The 16,931-nt window shown below is 50.9% G+C and overlaps 1 protein-coding gene across 5 annotated transcripts in view; it reads right to left on the reverse strand.

Moving 5' to 3' along the window:
- ARHGAP17 (Rho GTPase activating protein 17) overlaps positions 1-16,931 on the reverse strand; it is a 1,009,368-nt gene that overhangs the window by 752,695 nt on the left and 239,742 nt on the right. The window lies entirely within an intron of this gene.

Here is a 16,931-nt window from a genome sequence, read left to right on the forward strand (position 1 = left end):
TTGGGGTACGTCTCATACCACCTGTGCCTGTGTGTAATCAGCTGTCCGTAGTGACAAGACTGGACCGGCAACATTCCTGCCCTCATCATTCACGGTTTGTTCTAGATTCCATTTTAATGTTTCCAAACCAAACAAAATCGACAGATTCTTCACAACTGTGAGGTGTCTTCTAGTCTTGTTAGCCAAAACCCATAAAGTTCCCAAGACACTAAAAAAAAAACACAACTGTCTTGGCATAAATCACCTTGAATTAGGTTTGTATTCTTCATAATACGTTACTGCAGAGCCTGTGCTTGAGCTCAGCAACGTAGACTCAATATTGCCTGATTAGGACCACTTATACTGCTTGGCCTACTAATTTCCTTGTCTGCTGAACTATCAAACTTCTTAGTTTGACGTCCTTGCACCCTATATTAATTGATCCTAACATGCCCTTGCCCTTTCTTTCTCTTTTACTAACAGATTTGTACATAAAACCAATAAATGCATTGTCCTGAGATCTATCTGGTCTGGACCTTTAATTCAATTGCCAGTTTGATCCCACAAACCATGCTGAAGATCAAATTCTATGCACTTTTAGCCCCACCATAAATAATTTCAGTGTTCTCCAGCACCTATAGACATGCCCGGTTTTGCTCGACAACCCTTCATCTATAGAAATAACAATGCTTGGCGATGTACACATCCTCTCTCGCATTTTTACACCACAGGTCTTTAAATCCTGCACCCTTTCATACCTCTCCAGACTATAAAGATTCCATGCACATCCCTTCATTCAATTTCTGATGCAGACAGTGCATGTTCTTAGTAAATCTGGGCCATCTACAGATTTCCTAATTAGATAACCTTTCCAGAAAGGGAACTGGTGATTTTTAAATTGGTACCACATGCTGGTTATACTACCTGCTGTGCACTCCAGAGTGATTCTGTGTGGCACACCATGGACCACAGTCCTGTACCAATCCAACCCATACATTTCTGTAGAACCAGAGACTTTACTTCCACCGAGACGAGGAAGAACATGGGTTACCCAAGAAAAAGTGATAGAAGTACTGGAATGAGAAGGAGGCACAGATGAATAACAATCAAAAAGGCCAAAGACACTGAAAAGGGACTTAGTAATTAATGCCAACCAGTCAATATAAAAATAGATGAAGGACTTCATGAGAGGAGCCAGCCAACCAGCAGGTGAGGCAGTCCAGCCTGGGAAGTTAGAGATCTGGATGTCAAGGAAACCGCAAGCAACCCACTTCCTGAGCCAGGAAGCGGGAACCCTTGTCCCTATGGCACGGAGCCCCTCCAAAGAAGAGTTGGGGCCAGATAGAAAGCAGTGTGACCCGGAGCGGGTGATCCAGGTGTCCAGAGAACACCATAGTTGCCAACAAGACCCTGTCGCAGAGCCACGCAGGATCACTGTAAGTAGAGAAGAGAAGCACAAACTAAGACCTGCTGCCCCGCAGCAATCCTGTGAGAAGCTCCCAAGAAGTAGGTAACGGGAGAGGAAGTACGCTCAGATGGGGGCCGGGTGTGAGAATCCCGGTTAAGAGTGCAAAAGAGTGCATCAGGAATAATCTTCCTCGGCACAGGGGTTGGTCACAAACCACTCCCAAAGTAAATGGTGAAAGAACACACAGGAAGTTGTTTTCTTTGCGTTAGTACCTGGCAGGAGAGTGAACCAGGTCTGCCAAAGCAAGTAAAAAAATGAAGTACGGGTCTGGTAAAACGAATCCACAAACAAAGGTTATGAACCCCTTTTTGTGTCACAGTACTTGGCAGGAGAGTATACCAAGTACTGGGGAAAGAAGAGAAACCAAGGCCAGGGACCTTCATTACAATTGGGTCTTTGTTTGATAAGAAAGGCCAGGGGAAAATAATCATACCCGCTGGTGTTGTGAACTGTGAAATAGAGCCTAAGAAAGGCCAGGGGATCGGAATCATTCCCCCTGATGTTGTGAACTGTGAAATAGAGCCAAAGAAAGTCATGGGGAAGGGCAGCATTCTTTCTGGTATGGTGAACTGAGAAAACAAAACTCACAAGGACCAGGAGAAGGGAGTCATTCTCCTGGCAAACAATCTTGCAAAGAGGATCAAAGCCAGAACCCAGGGGATGGGAGTCATTACCCCAGGGATATAAAATCTTGAACTTTGTGACGCTGTTGAAGGACATGCATCCTTTTTGTTTGTACTGGAGAACACTTCACTGTGCCACCCAGTCCAGGAGGAGGGAGTCATTCTACTAGACAAAGAACATTGGTACAACTGTTTAAAGGTACAAGTGTAAGGGACAGAGATCGGGACATTTTGACACAGGACGGTGGACTCTGTTGATAAGTCATCCTGACATATTCACATATTCATTTGCATTTTAGTTGAGGCAGGGCACCTCAGAATTTGGGAGAGTTAGGTTTTCTCTTTAATTTTCATTGGAAATAAAAGTTTATAGCAACCACTATGCCACATGTGTCAGTCTACTCCTTCTGCACCCTTACACTACCAAGTGACAGTGTTATTCTCCAACTACCTACTTGCAAAAAGTCAATCTTGCCCGTCAGCCCAATCAAGGTGGCCTCTTTATTAACATAGAATCCCAAGAAGATTCAGGGAAGAGTTCATCAAACTCTTGTTGTTACTTAAGTCTGAGAAGCAGCATCTGGCACCACACTTCTATAACTGCAATTCCACATTACAGGTGTTTATTTTTGTTATACCTAGGCATATATAGACAGACTCAGGGAATTTGTCGATTCTCCCAAAGGCGGAACCACTCCCTTTTGAACTAGATAGGTGAGCCCACTACGCAATACCCACCCTAGGGGATGAGGCAATCGGGATCCCACTAGGGCGATCACTCCCTCCTACCCCCCTCTGGGGGCAAGGAATGCCCAAGTAAGGATTTCATCCCACCTCCCTTTACTTCCAAATCCTCAATGCGTGTTGGTTACATGCGAGTTGAACGGGGTAATCATATACAGGCACCTTTAAAGTGGATGGCTGGGTTTCAGACCTATATTTGCTGCTGGCTTTTTGTGAGGACCAGGACCAATGGCATCTTCCCTTTCCTTGCATGGAGGAAGCAAATACACCTGGATGTCAGCAGCACAAGGGAGAGGAAGTCAGAGTGTGAGACACACCAGCTGCACAGAGGAGGTAGTCCCTCCCTTACAGGAATAGGCAGAACAGAGGAAAAGGTACAACAAAGAGCCTCATCATTAATATGGTGGGCAGAGAGTTGGGAAAACCCACAGAATGCTGCCGCTTGATGTGTAATCCTGAAGAGCCCAGTACTGCCGAAGCGGGATCAAGTAAGGCCAAACCAAAAGCAGCATGGCCCCGAAATGGAGGACACAAAAAAAAAGAAAATGAAAAAATCTAGGATCAGAAAGGAGCACAGGGACCGGTGCTCAAAGCGCCATCAAAGTCAAGTCGGGAGGGGTTTGTTGTTTTGGGGGGTGCGAAGGATTTGGAGAGGCAACAGGGAACAGCTCCTAATTACATCCCCGCATAAAAAAAACTCTGAAAGGGCCTTGGGTGGCTGGAACAGCAGGCACAGAATGTATATTCTCATCCACTGTACAGTCATCTGATTGGCCAATGGCCCTTCTCCAGCTGCAAATTCTCTAATCAGACAGTCTTAAAAAACAGCAAAAAACAGTACACAAGCACTTGGAGTTTTCATGTTCTCAGGGACCCTTTTAGATGGTCTTTTGATACATTTGCCAACATCCAATTAAAGAAACAACAAGAGGGATTTTAAAGATCTCATTATCAATATTTCATAGGAGCCTCAGACCTCCGCAGTCTTACATCTTGCCCTCTATGCAGACCTTCTGCCTTATTTTGCCACTGCTTACAGCTTCACCCACCGTTTGCCTCTTTTAGCTTCACGTGAATATTTTACTCAGTCTGTCCACATAGACCCACTTAGTACTCTTCACCCACTGTTTTCTCACTTAACCTACTCCAGTGGTGTGCAACCTGCTGCACTCAAGATCCTTTAGGCTATGAATTCTATGATTCCTCACCATTAACTCTTTTGTCTATGGGTGGTGTGGAGTGAAGCAGTTAATGGAGGGGGAGAGGAAGAAGCGGAGACATTAATAACCTGGAGGCACTTAGTAGCTACACTGTCTGGGTCTGCCCAGACTTGCATAGAAGACGATGGTTCCTCAGGGGAAGTGGAGGGAGGGGTGTCCTCAGAGTGGTGGAAGGCGGTGATGAGAGGTAGGCTCGAGAGAGGGGAGCTAGGTAACGGGGAGCACATCATGAAACTGTACATGAGACTTGAAATGTATAATTGTTGTTCACTGTCTGGTTCTTTGTGGCTGGTTGCGTTTGTTGAAATTAATAAAACCTTTTTTTTAAATTTAAAAACTCTTTTGTCAAAGACCGATACGAGTCGTAGTCCAAAAACAGTTGCAGACCCTATGTACCCACCTCACCCACTTCAATCCATTACACCTCATAACAGATCTCTGTTCTTGCGTCCTTCACAAGTAGAACTGAACTCTTTCTGAGCTCCCTCAAGTTTGTATCTGCCGACATTCAAGAGGGCTTAAACAAAATCTGTTTTTTCCAATCGGTATTGCACCCTCTGACGGATTGTGGGATTTAGTCACTTCTACCCAGCGGGGGAGCCTTTCCTTGTTGGGCTAGGAAAGTGAGCAATACCCTCCCTAGGGGTAGAGGCAAGCAGGACCTCACTGGGAGAAATTCACCCCGTGGGGACAAGGATTCCTGTTCTGACAACAAACTCCCCGAACCAACCCACCTATAACCAGTCACTAATAACACCTACCAGAAGAGAAGATTAAGAACAAGCTGAAATTCGTTATTGCCATGTAGAATCCTGGAGTAAATCTAAAAAAGAACACCTAAGCAGTACTGAGACGAAGAAAACCACTTCAATAATACATAGTGTGAGCAGGACAGAGAAATGAGACGTTGATGCTCTGCTGGGTAAATCCATGACCACGTCATAAGTCGGAGTGGAGGAAACATGGGAAAGAGAGAACCCTTGGAAATCAAAATCAGCTGTGAGAGCGGAGAGAAGGAGGCTGGCTTGGCAAGGCCAGGTATCTTTCGCTCAGAGATCTGAGAAGCCGAAGGACTGACAGAAGGTCAAAAGGAGAGAATGAGTGAGAAGTCCCAAAACACAGACCACTTACCTGAAGGCACCACGGAGCATGCCGAATGAAGAGGAAACGACTAATTGAAAAGCCAACCTGACAACCACAGAATGAAGGCCCTTTGCAGACCGCAAGCCCAGTGACGCGATCCCTGAGACAGAGAATTAACAGGGACAGTGGGAGACCCGGGTGGGGAAGGAAAAAGTTACTTACGTGTAACTGTTGTTCTCCAGCATGGGTCTGGCATGAATTCACATGCTCATGAATATTCCCCATCGTCAGGCCAGGAATCCTCGGTAAAGAAAAAATCAGTATCAGTTTCGTTTCTGATCTGCCTTTCTTAGTAGTAACCAATCATTGATCTCTGGGTCATACTGCCCCCAGCCAATGACTGCCCTCTCCCTAAGCCCCTCCCCTGGCAGACATCCTCAGATTTGGTAGCACGTAAAGTGGCAGTATGACCAAGTGAAGAGCCGCAGAGGGGTAGGAGGGAGGGTTCGCATGTGAATCCATGCCAGACCCATGCTGGAGAACAACAGTTACAGGTAAGTAACTTGTTCCTTCTCCAGCATGGGGTCTGGCATGGATTCACATGCTCATGAATATAAGAATACATAGCAGTACACATATGCAAAACCACGGGAGGAGGCAAAGGCTCAACATTAAGCATTGCATAAACTCAACATTAAGCACTCTTACCTCCTCACCAGGCCCACCTTCAGGAGAACAGGTTGCGCAGCACTGCTTGGCCGACTCTGGACTCCTCCCTGGAATCCCGGTCGACGCAGTAGAATCTCGTGAAGGTGTGCGTCGACCTCCACGTAGCAGCCCTGCAGATGTCCAGCAGGGGCACACCACACAAGAACGCCATGGTAGAGCGATCGCTCTGGTCGAATGGGCTCTCGGACGGCCGGGCAACAGTCGGTTTGCCAACCGGTGACAGTGCATGATGCAGCCGGAGAGCCACATGGAAATGGAAGCCTTCGAGAGAGCCTTCCCTTGGTTCACAGGTCCAAAGTTCACAAACAGCTGTGACATCTTCCGAAAACTCTTTGTGCGGTCCGGTCCACGTAGAACTTCAGCGCTCTAGCCACATCCAGCGAGTGCAAAGTCCTCTCAGCCAGCGACAAAGGCGACGGGAAGAAAACTGGCAACACCAAGGGCCAGTTGAGGTGGAAGTCTGACGGCACCTTGGGCATAAAGGAAGGGTGCATCCTCAGCACCACCCTCGTGTCGTGAAAAGTCAAGTATGGAGGCTTGCAGGATAGGCCTGGATCTCTCCCATTCATCGTGCGGAGGTGATGGCCACAAGAAATGCTGTCTTCCACGACAGGAACTTGAACGGTGCCGAATACAGAGGCTCGAATGGCACCCCCATGAGCCTAGACAGCACAACGTTGAGTTATCACGCCGGGGCAGGAGCCTTCCCCGGTGGTAACGATCAGAACAGTCCCTTCATAAATTCCTTCACCAGGCGATGAGACCACAAGGACGCCCGTCCCGTAGTTCTGGTGCATCGGGAGATCGCAGCCAGGTGCATCTTGATGGAAGCGTGAGCTAGTCCAGCCTTGGCCAGTGACAGTAGGTACAGCAGTACTTGAGGGGCCGAAATCCGCAGAGAGTTAATCTTCTGTGCACGGCACCAGACAGAGAACCTCTTCCACTTATGTCCGTAGCTCTTGAGAGTTGAGGACGCTCTGGCCTTTGCAAGAACCTCTCTGCAGTCAGCCGGGATATCGTACCCTCCAAACTCTAGTGCTGCAGGAGCCAGGCCTGCAAGTTCAGCGACTCCGGGTCGTGATGAAGGATGGCGCCTCCTTCTCTGGAGAGAAGATCTGCGTCCGTCGACAGCTTGACTGGTGGGGACGCTGACAAGTCCAGAAGGTCCGGAAACCAGATCGGTCTCGGCCACGCCAGTGCGACGAGGATCATTCTGCACCGGGACCTCTTGAGCTGGTTGATGAGTCGGAGCAGCAACGGAGGAAACGCATATAGGAACAGGCCGTCCCAGGGGAACGAGAAAGCATCCCCCATGCTCCTCAGTTGGGGAAACCTGCTGGCGAACCTCTGGCACTTGGAGTTCGTCGCCGTCGCGAACAGGTCGATCTGGGGTTTGCCCCATCGCTGAAAGAGTCGGTCCACTTGATCCTGGCGTAGTTCCCACTCATGGCACGAGCGCAGCTCTCTGCTGAGTGAGTCGGCGATGGTGTTTTTTATCCCTGCCAGATGAAACGGCACCAAAAACATCCCTTGAGCAACGGCCCAATGCCACAGGTCCTGGGTTGCTTGGATAGGGCCGGGGACCTGGTTCTGCCCTGCTTCCGGATGTAGAACATCGTGGTGGTGTTGTCGGTGAAGATCCTCACCACCTTGCCCTTGAGGGACGGGAGAAAGGACCCGAGGGCCCAGAACACTGCCCGGAGCTCCAGGATGTTGATGTGGAGCGGCTTCTCCTCTGGGAGCCAAAGACCTCTCGTGTGAAGATCTCCGGTGTGGGCTCCCACCCCTCCAGGGAGGCATCCGTCGTCACCGTCACCTGGTGGGCCAGGGTCTGAAAGTCTGTCCCTGCCGCTAGATGAGCGTGGGTGCCCCACCACCGGATCGCTCGTCGGAAGGTGTCGTTGAAAGGGATCCTGTCCTCGAAGCTGCCCATCGCATGAATCCAGCGGGTGTCGAGCAACTCCTGTAGAGGGCGCACCCGAAGCCCGCACAGGCGCACGAGATAAATGCAAGGGGACATCATCCCGAGGAGGGACTTGATGAACCTCACTCTGGCCACGTCCGTGGCCAGCAGACGCTGCACCTTGCCTAGGATGGCCTTTGTCCTTTCCTCCGACGGCGAGGCCAGACGCGCCACTGTGTCGAGCTTGGCTCCCAGAAACAGTGCGACTTGAGAGGGGTCCAGGCGGGACTTGGGGAAGTTGATGGAGAACCCCAGGTCCGTGAGCAGCTGGACGGTCTTCGCTGTGTGTTCTACGGCGAGCTCCCTTGTGCGGATGAGCCAATCGTCTAGGTAGGGGTAGATGTGGATCCCCTGCACGCGCAGCCGCGCAGCCACTGGAGTGAGGCACTTGGTGAAAACCCTGGGTGCCGACTTCAATCCAAACGGGAGGGCCTTGAACTGGTACTGCCGCCCTTGGACCACGAACCTGAGGAACTTCTGGTGCCCTTTTAGAATGGGAATGTGAAAGTATGCATCCTCCAAATCCAACGACGACAGGAAATCGCCTGTCCCAGCACGTGCTGGAGGGTGACCATCCGGAACATCTGTGCCTTGATGTACATGTTCAGTCGTCGCAGGTCTAGGATGGGTCGCCACCCTCCTGTCTTCTTTTTCATAAGGAAGTACCTTGAGTATACTCTGGAGCCCCGGAGCCTCTTTGGGACGAGCTCGATGACACCTTTCTTGAGCATCGCCCTTACCTCCAACAGCAGTTGAGGGACGTGGTTTTCTTTCCTGGCCATGGGAGGAATGCGGGGGCACTTTTTTAGAAATTCGAGGGCGTGCCCCTGGGTCAGGGCGTCCAGCACCCAACGGTCAGTGGAGATGGACTCCCACACGCTGACCAACTTTGCCAGCCGGCCTCCCACCGGGGTGCTTCGGTGGGGGCCCGACGCCACGGTCGGTTCAATCTTGCTTGGAGGACGCCTTGCCCTCCCTGGCGACGACGGCGGGATCCACTCGACTTGCCTAGTCCTCTATAGGCTTCCTGCGACGAGGAGCGGGCCGCTTGGCGGTACGTAGAGGAGCCACCGCCGAATCCCTTGGAGGCACCCCGCTTGCCTCCGGAGCTCCGAAAGGACGTCCTTCATTGCTGGAGAACTCCCAGGGCCTTAGCTGTCTCCGTGTCCGCCTTGATGGCTTGGAGGGACTCATCCACTGTTTTCCCAAACAGGTTGTTCCCGTCGAACGGCATGTCCAAAACCTTGGCTTGTACGTCCTGGTGGAAATCAGTCGCCTTGAGCCACCCTCGTCGTCTGAGGAAAACGCCGTTTCCTAGCTGGCAGAAACCGGTGTCGGCAATGTCCGTTGCCACAGTTATGGTGTGGTCCGACGCCACCTCACCTTCTTGCAAGATCTCCAGGGCCTCCGCCCTCTTGTCGTCCGGTAGGAAGTCCAACAGGGGGGCGATCTTGTACGATAACTCCTTGTCGTAGCGGGCCACGATCGCGAGGGCGTTGGCCGCCTTAATCGTTGCCGTCGACGAGATAACTCGTCGTCCCATTGCATCCAGCTTCTTTCCTTCGCCATCCAGCGGGGAAGTTGACATCGAGGCCAATGCCCCCCCGCTTTCTTCTTGGCAGCTGCTGAGACGACCGAGTCAGGGGTCGGTTGCGCCCTAAGGCATAAAGGTGCCGCGTCGGGGACCCAGTACTTCTTCTCATACCAATCCCTCTTGGCCGGCGCCGTAGACGGGTTCTTGAGAAGGACGAGACCCTCGTCCCAGATGTCATCCAGCAGAAGCACGGCGAGGACTGTCTTCCTCTTGGCCTCGCGCCGTTGGTAAAGGAAACCTTCCTTCTTCTATTCGGGGCAGAGCTGAAAAAGCTCAGATGCCCTGCCGATCATAGCGTGGAAAGACCCAATCTTGTCGGGCGGGGAGACCCGGGCTGGAGTCGATGGGAGCTCCGTCCCGTGATCGCCGCCGCCATCATCATCATCATCATCATCCGTACCCGTCATGGCCGTGTCCGTTCCTGTGTCATCCCCAGGTACGGGGGACGTGGGCAAAGGCTGAGCAGGCCGCGAGGGCTGAAAAGGTGGGGCTGGATGGGTCTGTCTTCTCTTGTTTGGGGGACTTCCCGACGGGCCTGGCTCTGGCTCCTCCCTCGGGCCTGGTTCCGGCTCCGGCTCTTCCGTCGGTAGTAGGGGCAATCTCGTCCTTTTCTCCGAACATAAGGATTGTATTGCCAACAAAATGGCCGCCGAGTTGTCCTACGGCTCCGGAAGCGACGGACACGACTGTTGACTAGGAACCTCGCCGACGCCGCCGTTGCTCTCGTCGTCCCCTTCGTCGGGATCCCTCCCCTGGGACCGGGCCTCTTCGACGCCCTCGTCAAGGCCCTCCAAGACTTCAACCAGTACCTCCTCGGAGGCTCTGTCCGTGTCCACAATGGCCACCGACTCCCCCCCCCTCTTTTTCCACCAAGGTCTTCACGGGGGTCTTCTCGATGGGCCTGAAAGAGGCTTCCCTTTGCGGTGGCAGGGAGGCTCTGGGCCCCGAGGTTGCCTCCACTGGTGTAGCCTCCTCAGGCTGCGCCAGGGCCGCCGCAACTTCCTCGATAGAGGCCTTGGCTGGGTGAATCAAGGCCTTCACCACCTTCTGCGGGCCTGTGGCCTTCACCGTGGGGGGGGGGTAGGTGGAGGGGGGGGGGTCACTGCCTCGGTCCACCTCAGCTGGATCCTTTGAGATCGACCGGGGCCTTTCCAGAAGCTTCGCCGGGTTCTCGGCCTTCCTCTTCCCTGAGCCAGAGCGTTGGCTAGTGGTTGATGGCACTGGAGAGGATGCGCCCTGCCTGGCAGCCGAGGAGCCCGACCGTTCGGCGCTCCCGGTGCCCGCGGACTCACGGTGCTTTGCCTTCTGTTGGGCCCCAGTCGCCGGGCACCCTCACAGGACTTCGAAGACCGCTCGGACGACTTCTTCTTCTTCTCACCTGATGGGCGCTTTCCTTCCAGACAGTTGGAGAGACTAAGGTGTGGGTCCATGATGGTCCATTCCAACATGTTCCCGCAAAACGCACAGTCCGTCTCAACGCAAGTTTTGTCCTCATGAAGGCAGTAGAGACATTTCGAGTGCTCGTCCTCCTTGAACACATTCTGGAGCTGGCATCCACGGCAAACCCTGAACAGCTTTCCGGGCGTCGAGCTTCCTTTCTCCTGGGCCATGTCCGGGTAGGCCGCAGAAACTTCTGGACTCCTCCACAAAGCGTAACTCGATGAAAACTTCACCCTTGAAGGGCGTAGAAAATCCGAAACGGGTCCCAGTTGATTGGATGTAGACACGGTGGAGCTTGAGGCTCTATTTGACCGAAAAATGAGAAAATCTCTTTGAAAAAGCGCGAAAACGCAGCAAAAAGATCAAGAGCTAAACACGAGGACTCCCAACACTTGAGCGTGCGGTAAAAATCTGAAGATGGCTTCCAGGGGAGGGGCTTAGGGAGAGGGCAGTCATTGGCTGGGGGCAGTATGACCCAGAGATCAGCGATTGGTTACTACTAAGAAAGACAGTTCAGAAACGAAACTGATACTGATTTTTTCTTTACCGAGGATTCCCGGGCTGACGACGGGGAATATTCATGAGCATGTGAATCCATGCCAGACCCCATGCTGGAGAACATTCATACTCGTCCCATTAAGGGTCAATTAGGGGAAATATCCATTGAGTGGCAATCATTACTGGAACACTGATACTCGTTTCAGTAAAAGCAGGCAGATTTAGAAATAGGCTGTTGCAATAGTCCAGCCTAGAGAGAACCAGAGCTCTGGAGAGAGTGAGCTTCTGGGGGAAGGAGAGGAAAGAAAGAATACCTCTGAGGCGGTGCAGCTGGTAGTGTGACTTCTTAGAGACGATGTGAGGAGAGAAGGAGGGTGTGGAGTCGAAGATGACCTTGAGGTTTTTAGCCTCACAGGTGGGAGCAGGAAGAGGGCCAAGAGAGGCCGGCCAGAGAGAGACAGGAAAGGAGGGAGCGGTGTGCCGATGAGGAGAATCTCAGTCTTACTGGCATTAAGGCAGAGATCATTGACGGGACACCACTCCTGGATGGCGAACAGTCAGTCAGAGATGAGAGAGGGAGAAGAGATGGCTGAAGGTAGCCTGAAAATGAGCTTAGTGTCATCCGTATAGCACTATAAGTTGGGGCTGAGAGCGGCAATGCGTTGGGCAAGAAGTGCCAGGTATTGATTGAACAGCCAGGGAGAGAGGTTAGACCCCTGGGGAACACCACAGGTAGAGATAGAGGAGAGGAAGGACCCAAGTTGGACCTGGGAGGGTCGATCAGAGAGGAAAGAGGTCAACCACACCAGGGCCTGACCGGTGATACCCAGGTTATCACGGAGACTGTTGAGCAGGATGGCATGGTTGACCGTGTCAAAGGCAGAAGAGAGATCTAGTAAGATGAGGACACAGGGGGTGTTAGAATCAGGGTTGGAGAACAGGTCTTCACGGATGTTCAGGAGAGCAGTTTCTGTGCTTCTGGCAGCTCTGAAGCCAGACTGATGATTATGGAGACAACCAACAGATTCAGTGTGAAGATTGAGCTGGGAGATGGCCAGCTTTTCTAGGAGTTTGCCCAGGAAAAGAGTGATGGAGATTGGGCGATAGCAAGCCGGGCAGGACTGGTGGGCAGAGGGTTTCTTAAGAAGAGGGTGCACAAGGGAGTGCTTCAGGGGGGATGGGAAGACTCCAGTGGCGAAGGAGTGATTGCAGAAATCAGCCAGAGAAGGAGCCAGGGAGTCAATGTGGTCCTTGGTGGTTTTGGAGAAATGGGGGTGAACCTGTTTTGACGAGACTTTCATAGATCGGACTTGTCTAGAAACCTTGTCTGGGGAGAACAGGGGAAAGGCAGAAAAGGAGGGAGGAGAGGTGGCCGAAGAAGTGCCAGAGGAAGAACAGGCAGTAGAGGGAGGAGGAGGAGCAGAAGAGAGAGGACAGGATGTCCTGAGTTTTAAAGATAAAATGAGAAGCCAGAGCCATGCAGATGCCTGGGAAGGAACAGGAGAGGTGGAGACTGCAGTAGGATTGTCCAGTTCCTTGCAGATTTTAAATAGTTTGGCTGAGTTGTTGACACAGGCTTGGATGTGAGCTCTCTTCTTGGTGAGGACAGAGCCTGTATTACCTTTGGAGCAGGCGGCAGGCCAGTTTGTCAGCAGATGTAACAGAAGCACGCCATTTCCTCTCAGCCAACCTGCACTTGCTTTTGTGGGTGACTAGGTCTGAGTCGTACCAGGAGTTGCTCTTGGCTTTGGGCTTCGAGCGGATCCACATGACGGAGGCAAGACCATCGAGTCTATCGGATATAGCAGAGTGAAGCATGCAAAGGGCTGTGTCAGGGTGTGAGCCAGCCAAAGGGGGAGGGGCAGTGAGAAAGTGGCAGCGAAAGCCTCAACTGACACACACTTCATGGGTCGGATGACCGAGAAGCTGGGTGGCAGTGCTGGAGTTGGCTTGACCTGAGGAGTAGAGCGGGTGAACTGGGAGGAAAGGAGAAAGTGATCACTCCAGGAGAGAGGAGTGATGAGAGGGGTCGAAAGGGGAAGGTCTGAAGAGATCAGAGCATCGAGAGTGTGCCCTGCAGAGTGAGTCAGGCCAGAGAGGAGAATAGAGAGTCAGAGAGAGTCGCAGAGGTTGCGAAAGAGTCCAGAGGAAGGACAGGAAGCATCCAGGTGGATGTTGGAAGTCTCCAAGAAGGAGGAGTTGAGCGGTCGAGGCCAGGAGGGAAGAGAGGTCCACCCACTCAGAGAGGAAGGAGGAGATCTGACCAGGTGGCCGATAGATAGAAAGTAGGCACAGTAAGGGAATGGCTAAGAGAGAGAGAGAGATAGAGAGAGAGAGAACATGCAGATGAGGCATTCGAAAGAGGAGTAGGCCTGCGTAGGAATGACAGAGGCAGGAATCCACTCGGGGAAGTTCAGGGCTTGAGCCCTGTGGAACAGTTGGACCTGGGCGCGGAGAGGATCTTGTAGCCATCAGGGAGGAGAGTGTCAAAGCTTGTGACAGAGCTGGCCGTGAACCACGTCTCAGTGAGACAGAAGACATCGAGGTCAAATTCCTCCAGGAGGCGGCAGATGTCGGAGGAGTGTTTGACAGCTGAACGAGAGTTTAGAGTGGCAATATGGAGAAGGTTGCCATCCTTGAAAGACTTCCGGGAAGGGGTACAAATCAGAGGTACGCCCAGCGTAGGAGTAGGAAAAAGCCTGAGGAGGGGCAGAAAAGTAAGGAGGAGAGGGCAAGGTAGCCAAGGAGGAGGCAGCAGGGGAGGTGAGGAAGCCATGTAGGGGAGAGAGGGGACAGCAGGAGAAGAAAGGAAATTGATGTGGCACAGGTAGCGTCTATCAAAGAGGTTGGCCTGAGGGCCTTGGAGAAAGAAAGTTTGCATATACAATTGCTCCTGGCATGGGAATGGGATGTGAGAGAAATGTGAGTGTGCTACTCATTCCGGTGTCGAACAGAGCACAACATAAGGGGAATTAGCCTTTTCATGGACGTAGGGTCTCGCACAGTTTGTAGCGCACTGCTGCTCGCTCAGTATACTTGTGGGTGTCGTAACCTGCACTTTTCTGTGACTGATGAAACTGTAGTGCAGGATGTCAGCATGTTCGCACCAACTAAAACAGTAAAACAAAGAAGTCAAGAGGATTGCCTGTAGATGGAGAACAAAAGGTAACTTTGGCCTTTTAGACCTGAGTGCCAATGACCAATTCCTGTGTCTTACTGACCCCAGACCGATTGCGATCGCAGAGCTCATTTTGTGTGGAGTGTAGATTCCATTTTCCCTTAACAGAAAGGGATTGGGAATGAAGGCGAGCCTCGCCTGAAGCAGATTTGGGTTGGTTCATTTCACACCCAATGCCCTGTGTGGCAATTCTGGTGGGAGAAAGATAAAAGTTAGCAGAGCTGTGGTTTGGCAAACAGGGTTACATGGAAAATATAATTATATGTAACAGTTCAATAATTTTAAATCGATATTGCTGAAGATAAGAGCTTAAACAATGCAAAGAACCCCACAGCATTGAATAAATAAAAGCTCCTTACAATTCACAATGTTTCAGGAAGCAGGTATATGCAGGGTTTGAAATTTCCGGGAGCTGGGAGCTATTTAGATCTTCGTTATAGCCAAGGGGAGCCTGGTTACCTTGAAACTAAAAGCTACCAGGAGCTACTTTTGCCTCCTGTGGCAAGCGGTGCAATATGTACCTCGCTATGTGATATTAACTCTGTATGTTTGGGAATGTATATATAAAGGAGAATAAAGGTTATTGCGCAAAGTTAGATTTGCACCACACTATGTACTAGCTCCTGGTTCCTCCTGCCTAACTGGTTATGCCAGATACCCAGGAACCGCTTTTTGCTTCTGCTCAAATCCCAATTTCGATCCCTGTGTATGGGTGAAAGATCCCCTTGGACGTTTTTCCAGAACCTACTCTTTGCCTCTAATCCTTCCCACGTGATCAATTAGTCCTATCCCTGGAAAGGCACAGAGTGCAGCCTCATTAATAAATCGAGACCGGCTTGTTCATTGGTCGGGGAAGCACAGTCAAGTCCAGTTGCCCACAGGCACAGTCACAGTCGAGACCAATCGAAAATCCAGCCTACCCATTTATGGCTGTGCAGAGCTCAAACCAGTGGTGTAATTTTCTGCTCCTAATCAAGCCGCAGCACAGTACTTCACAGCGTTAGCCCAGAAATGCATAACCAACTCCAGCCATGCAACGCTTTACCTTTGCCAAGCTAGGTAAAATACAGGTAAATGGATGTCGACCAGATTGCATCGGAAAAAGCAACAGTGACAATCTGTTCCCATCAAAGCAGGAAAACAAAAATCTGCTGATGTCCCTTTTCAAATCTTTAAAAATTCATATTACTCTTAGCAAGCTAATCGCTCTTGGGCATTATTGCATATTTTATAGTTCAGCTTTGATGGGTGGGAGCACTTCTGTCCTAAACCCAGGAGTGTTGTCAAAGCTTTTACCAGCTATGAATATTAAAATGTGCCTATTTGAAAGGACCAACGTTGCTCTTAAGTGTGTTCTTCGCTCCACTTTAAAGGCACTGTACTACTTTAGTAGGGGAAGGTTTGTACTATTTTGTGACTTTGGAGCAGCACCGCGTTCGGAACACGATGCATGTCAAAATCTTAGGCGACCACAGAGCTGCACAGACATATTTCTCACAGAATAAAACCTGCAATATCCAGGAAAACAGTGCCCCTCACCTAACAGGAAAAAAGCCACTGAGCTTCTAGTGACCAAACTTGCTTTTCGCAATGTGTACTGAAACTTTATCCAGCACAGAATGAAGGAGCAATGAAAATGAAAAATCCTTGTCTGGGAGCACATCATACCAAATTCAGGGGCTCCAGAGAGAACCTGCGAGGTGAACTTCCACAGGTGTGGACGTTCCTTCATAAGATTAAAACAATATCCTTATCTACTGTGACAAAGTCGTTGGTCTGACCCCTTCCCAAGTGCTAAGGAAGCTACTGGGAACCAAGAAAGCCGACCTATTAGGACGCTTTGGACAGTGCTGTGAACGATCAGGAGGCTCACAGGTTGGAAATGGCAGAGTCCCATCAATTCATACCACACACACAGCAACATATAACCTCAAAATGTACTGATCAGATTGTTTGGTCACCCAATTCTGCATACGGCAAGTGACCGGGGCCCTCAATCCTCTTGTGGTGAACACAAGTTGAGCTTCTACACACGAAACCATCAACTGCCAAGTTTAATTGCCAAAGAGCAAGAGCTCCATGTGATAGTACATTTGTGGGAGGAGCAACGGGACTGTAGCACAGCACTTCCCCAATGCAAGCCTGCCTAAATCTGCTATGGGACATCACAGGTAACATCGCACTGGATGAATTGGGCACAACAGAGCCTTCCAGGGAAGAGAAGAGGAGCCTCTTGCCAGAGTCATGACTTCTGTCTGATCACAAACAGACCACATGGACATTTAAAGCATCTGATATACATGCCCAACCAGTAAACAAACCCATTTAAATAACCAAGCCTGTAAACCAACCCAAAGGGCCACCAGGAAACCTATATCCATCCGAGGACCTAGGAAAACAACTCTCTGATGA

The sequence above is a fragment of the Ambystoma mexicanum genome, chromosome 2q (genome assembly GCF_040938575.1).
Source record: "Ambystoma mexicanum isolate Mex_15411 chromosome 2q, UKY_AmexF1_1, whole genome shotgun sequence".
NCBI classification, from domain to species: Eukaryota; Metazoa; Chordata; class Amphibia; order Caudata; family Ambystomatidae; genus Ambystoma; species Ambystoma mexicanum.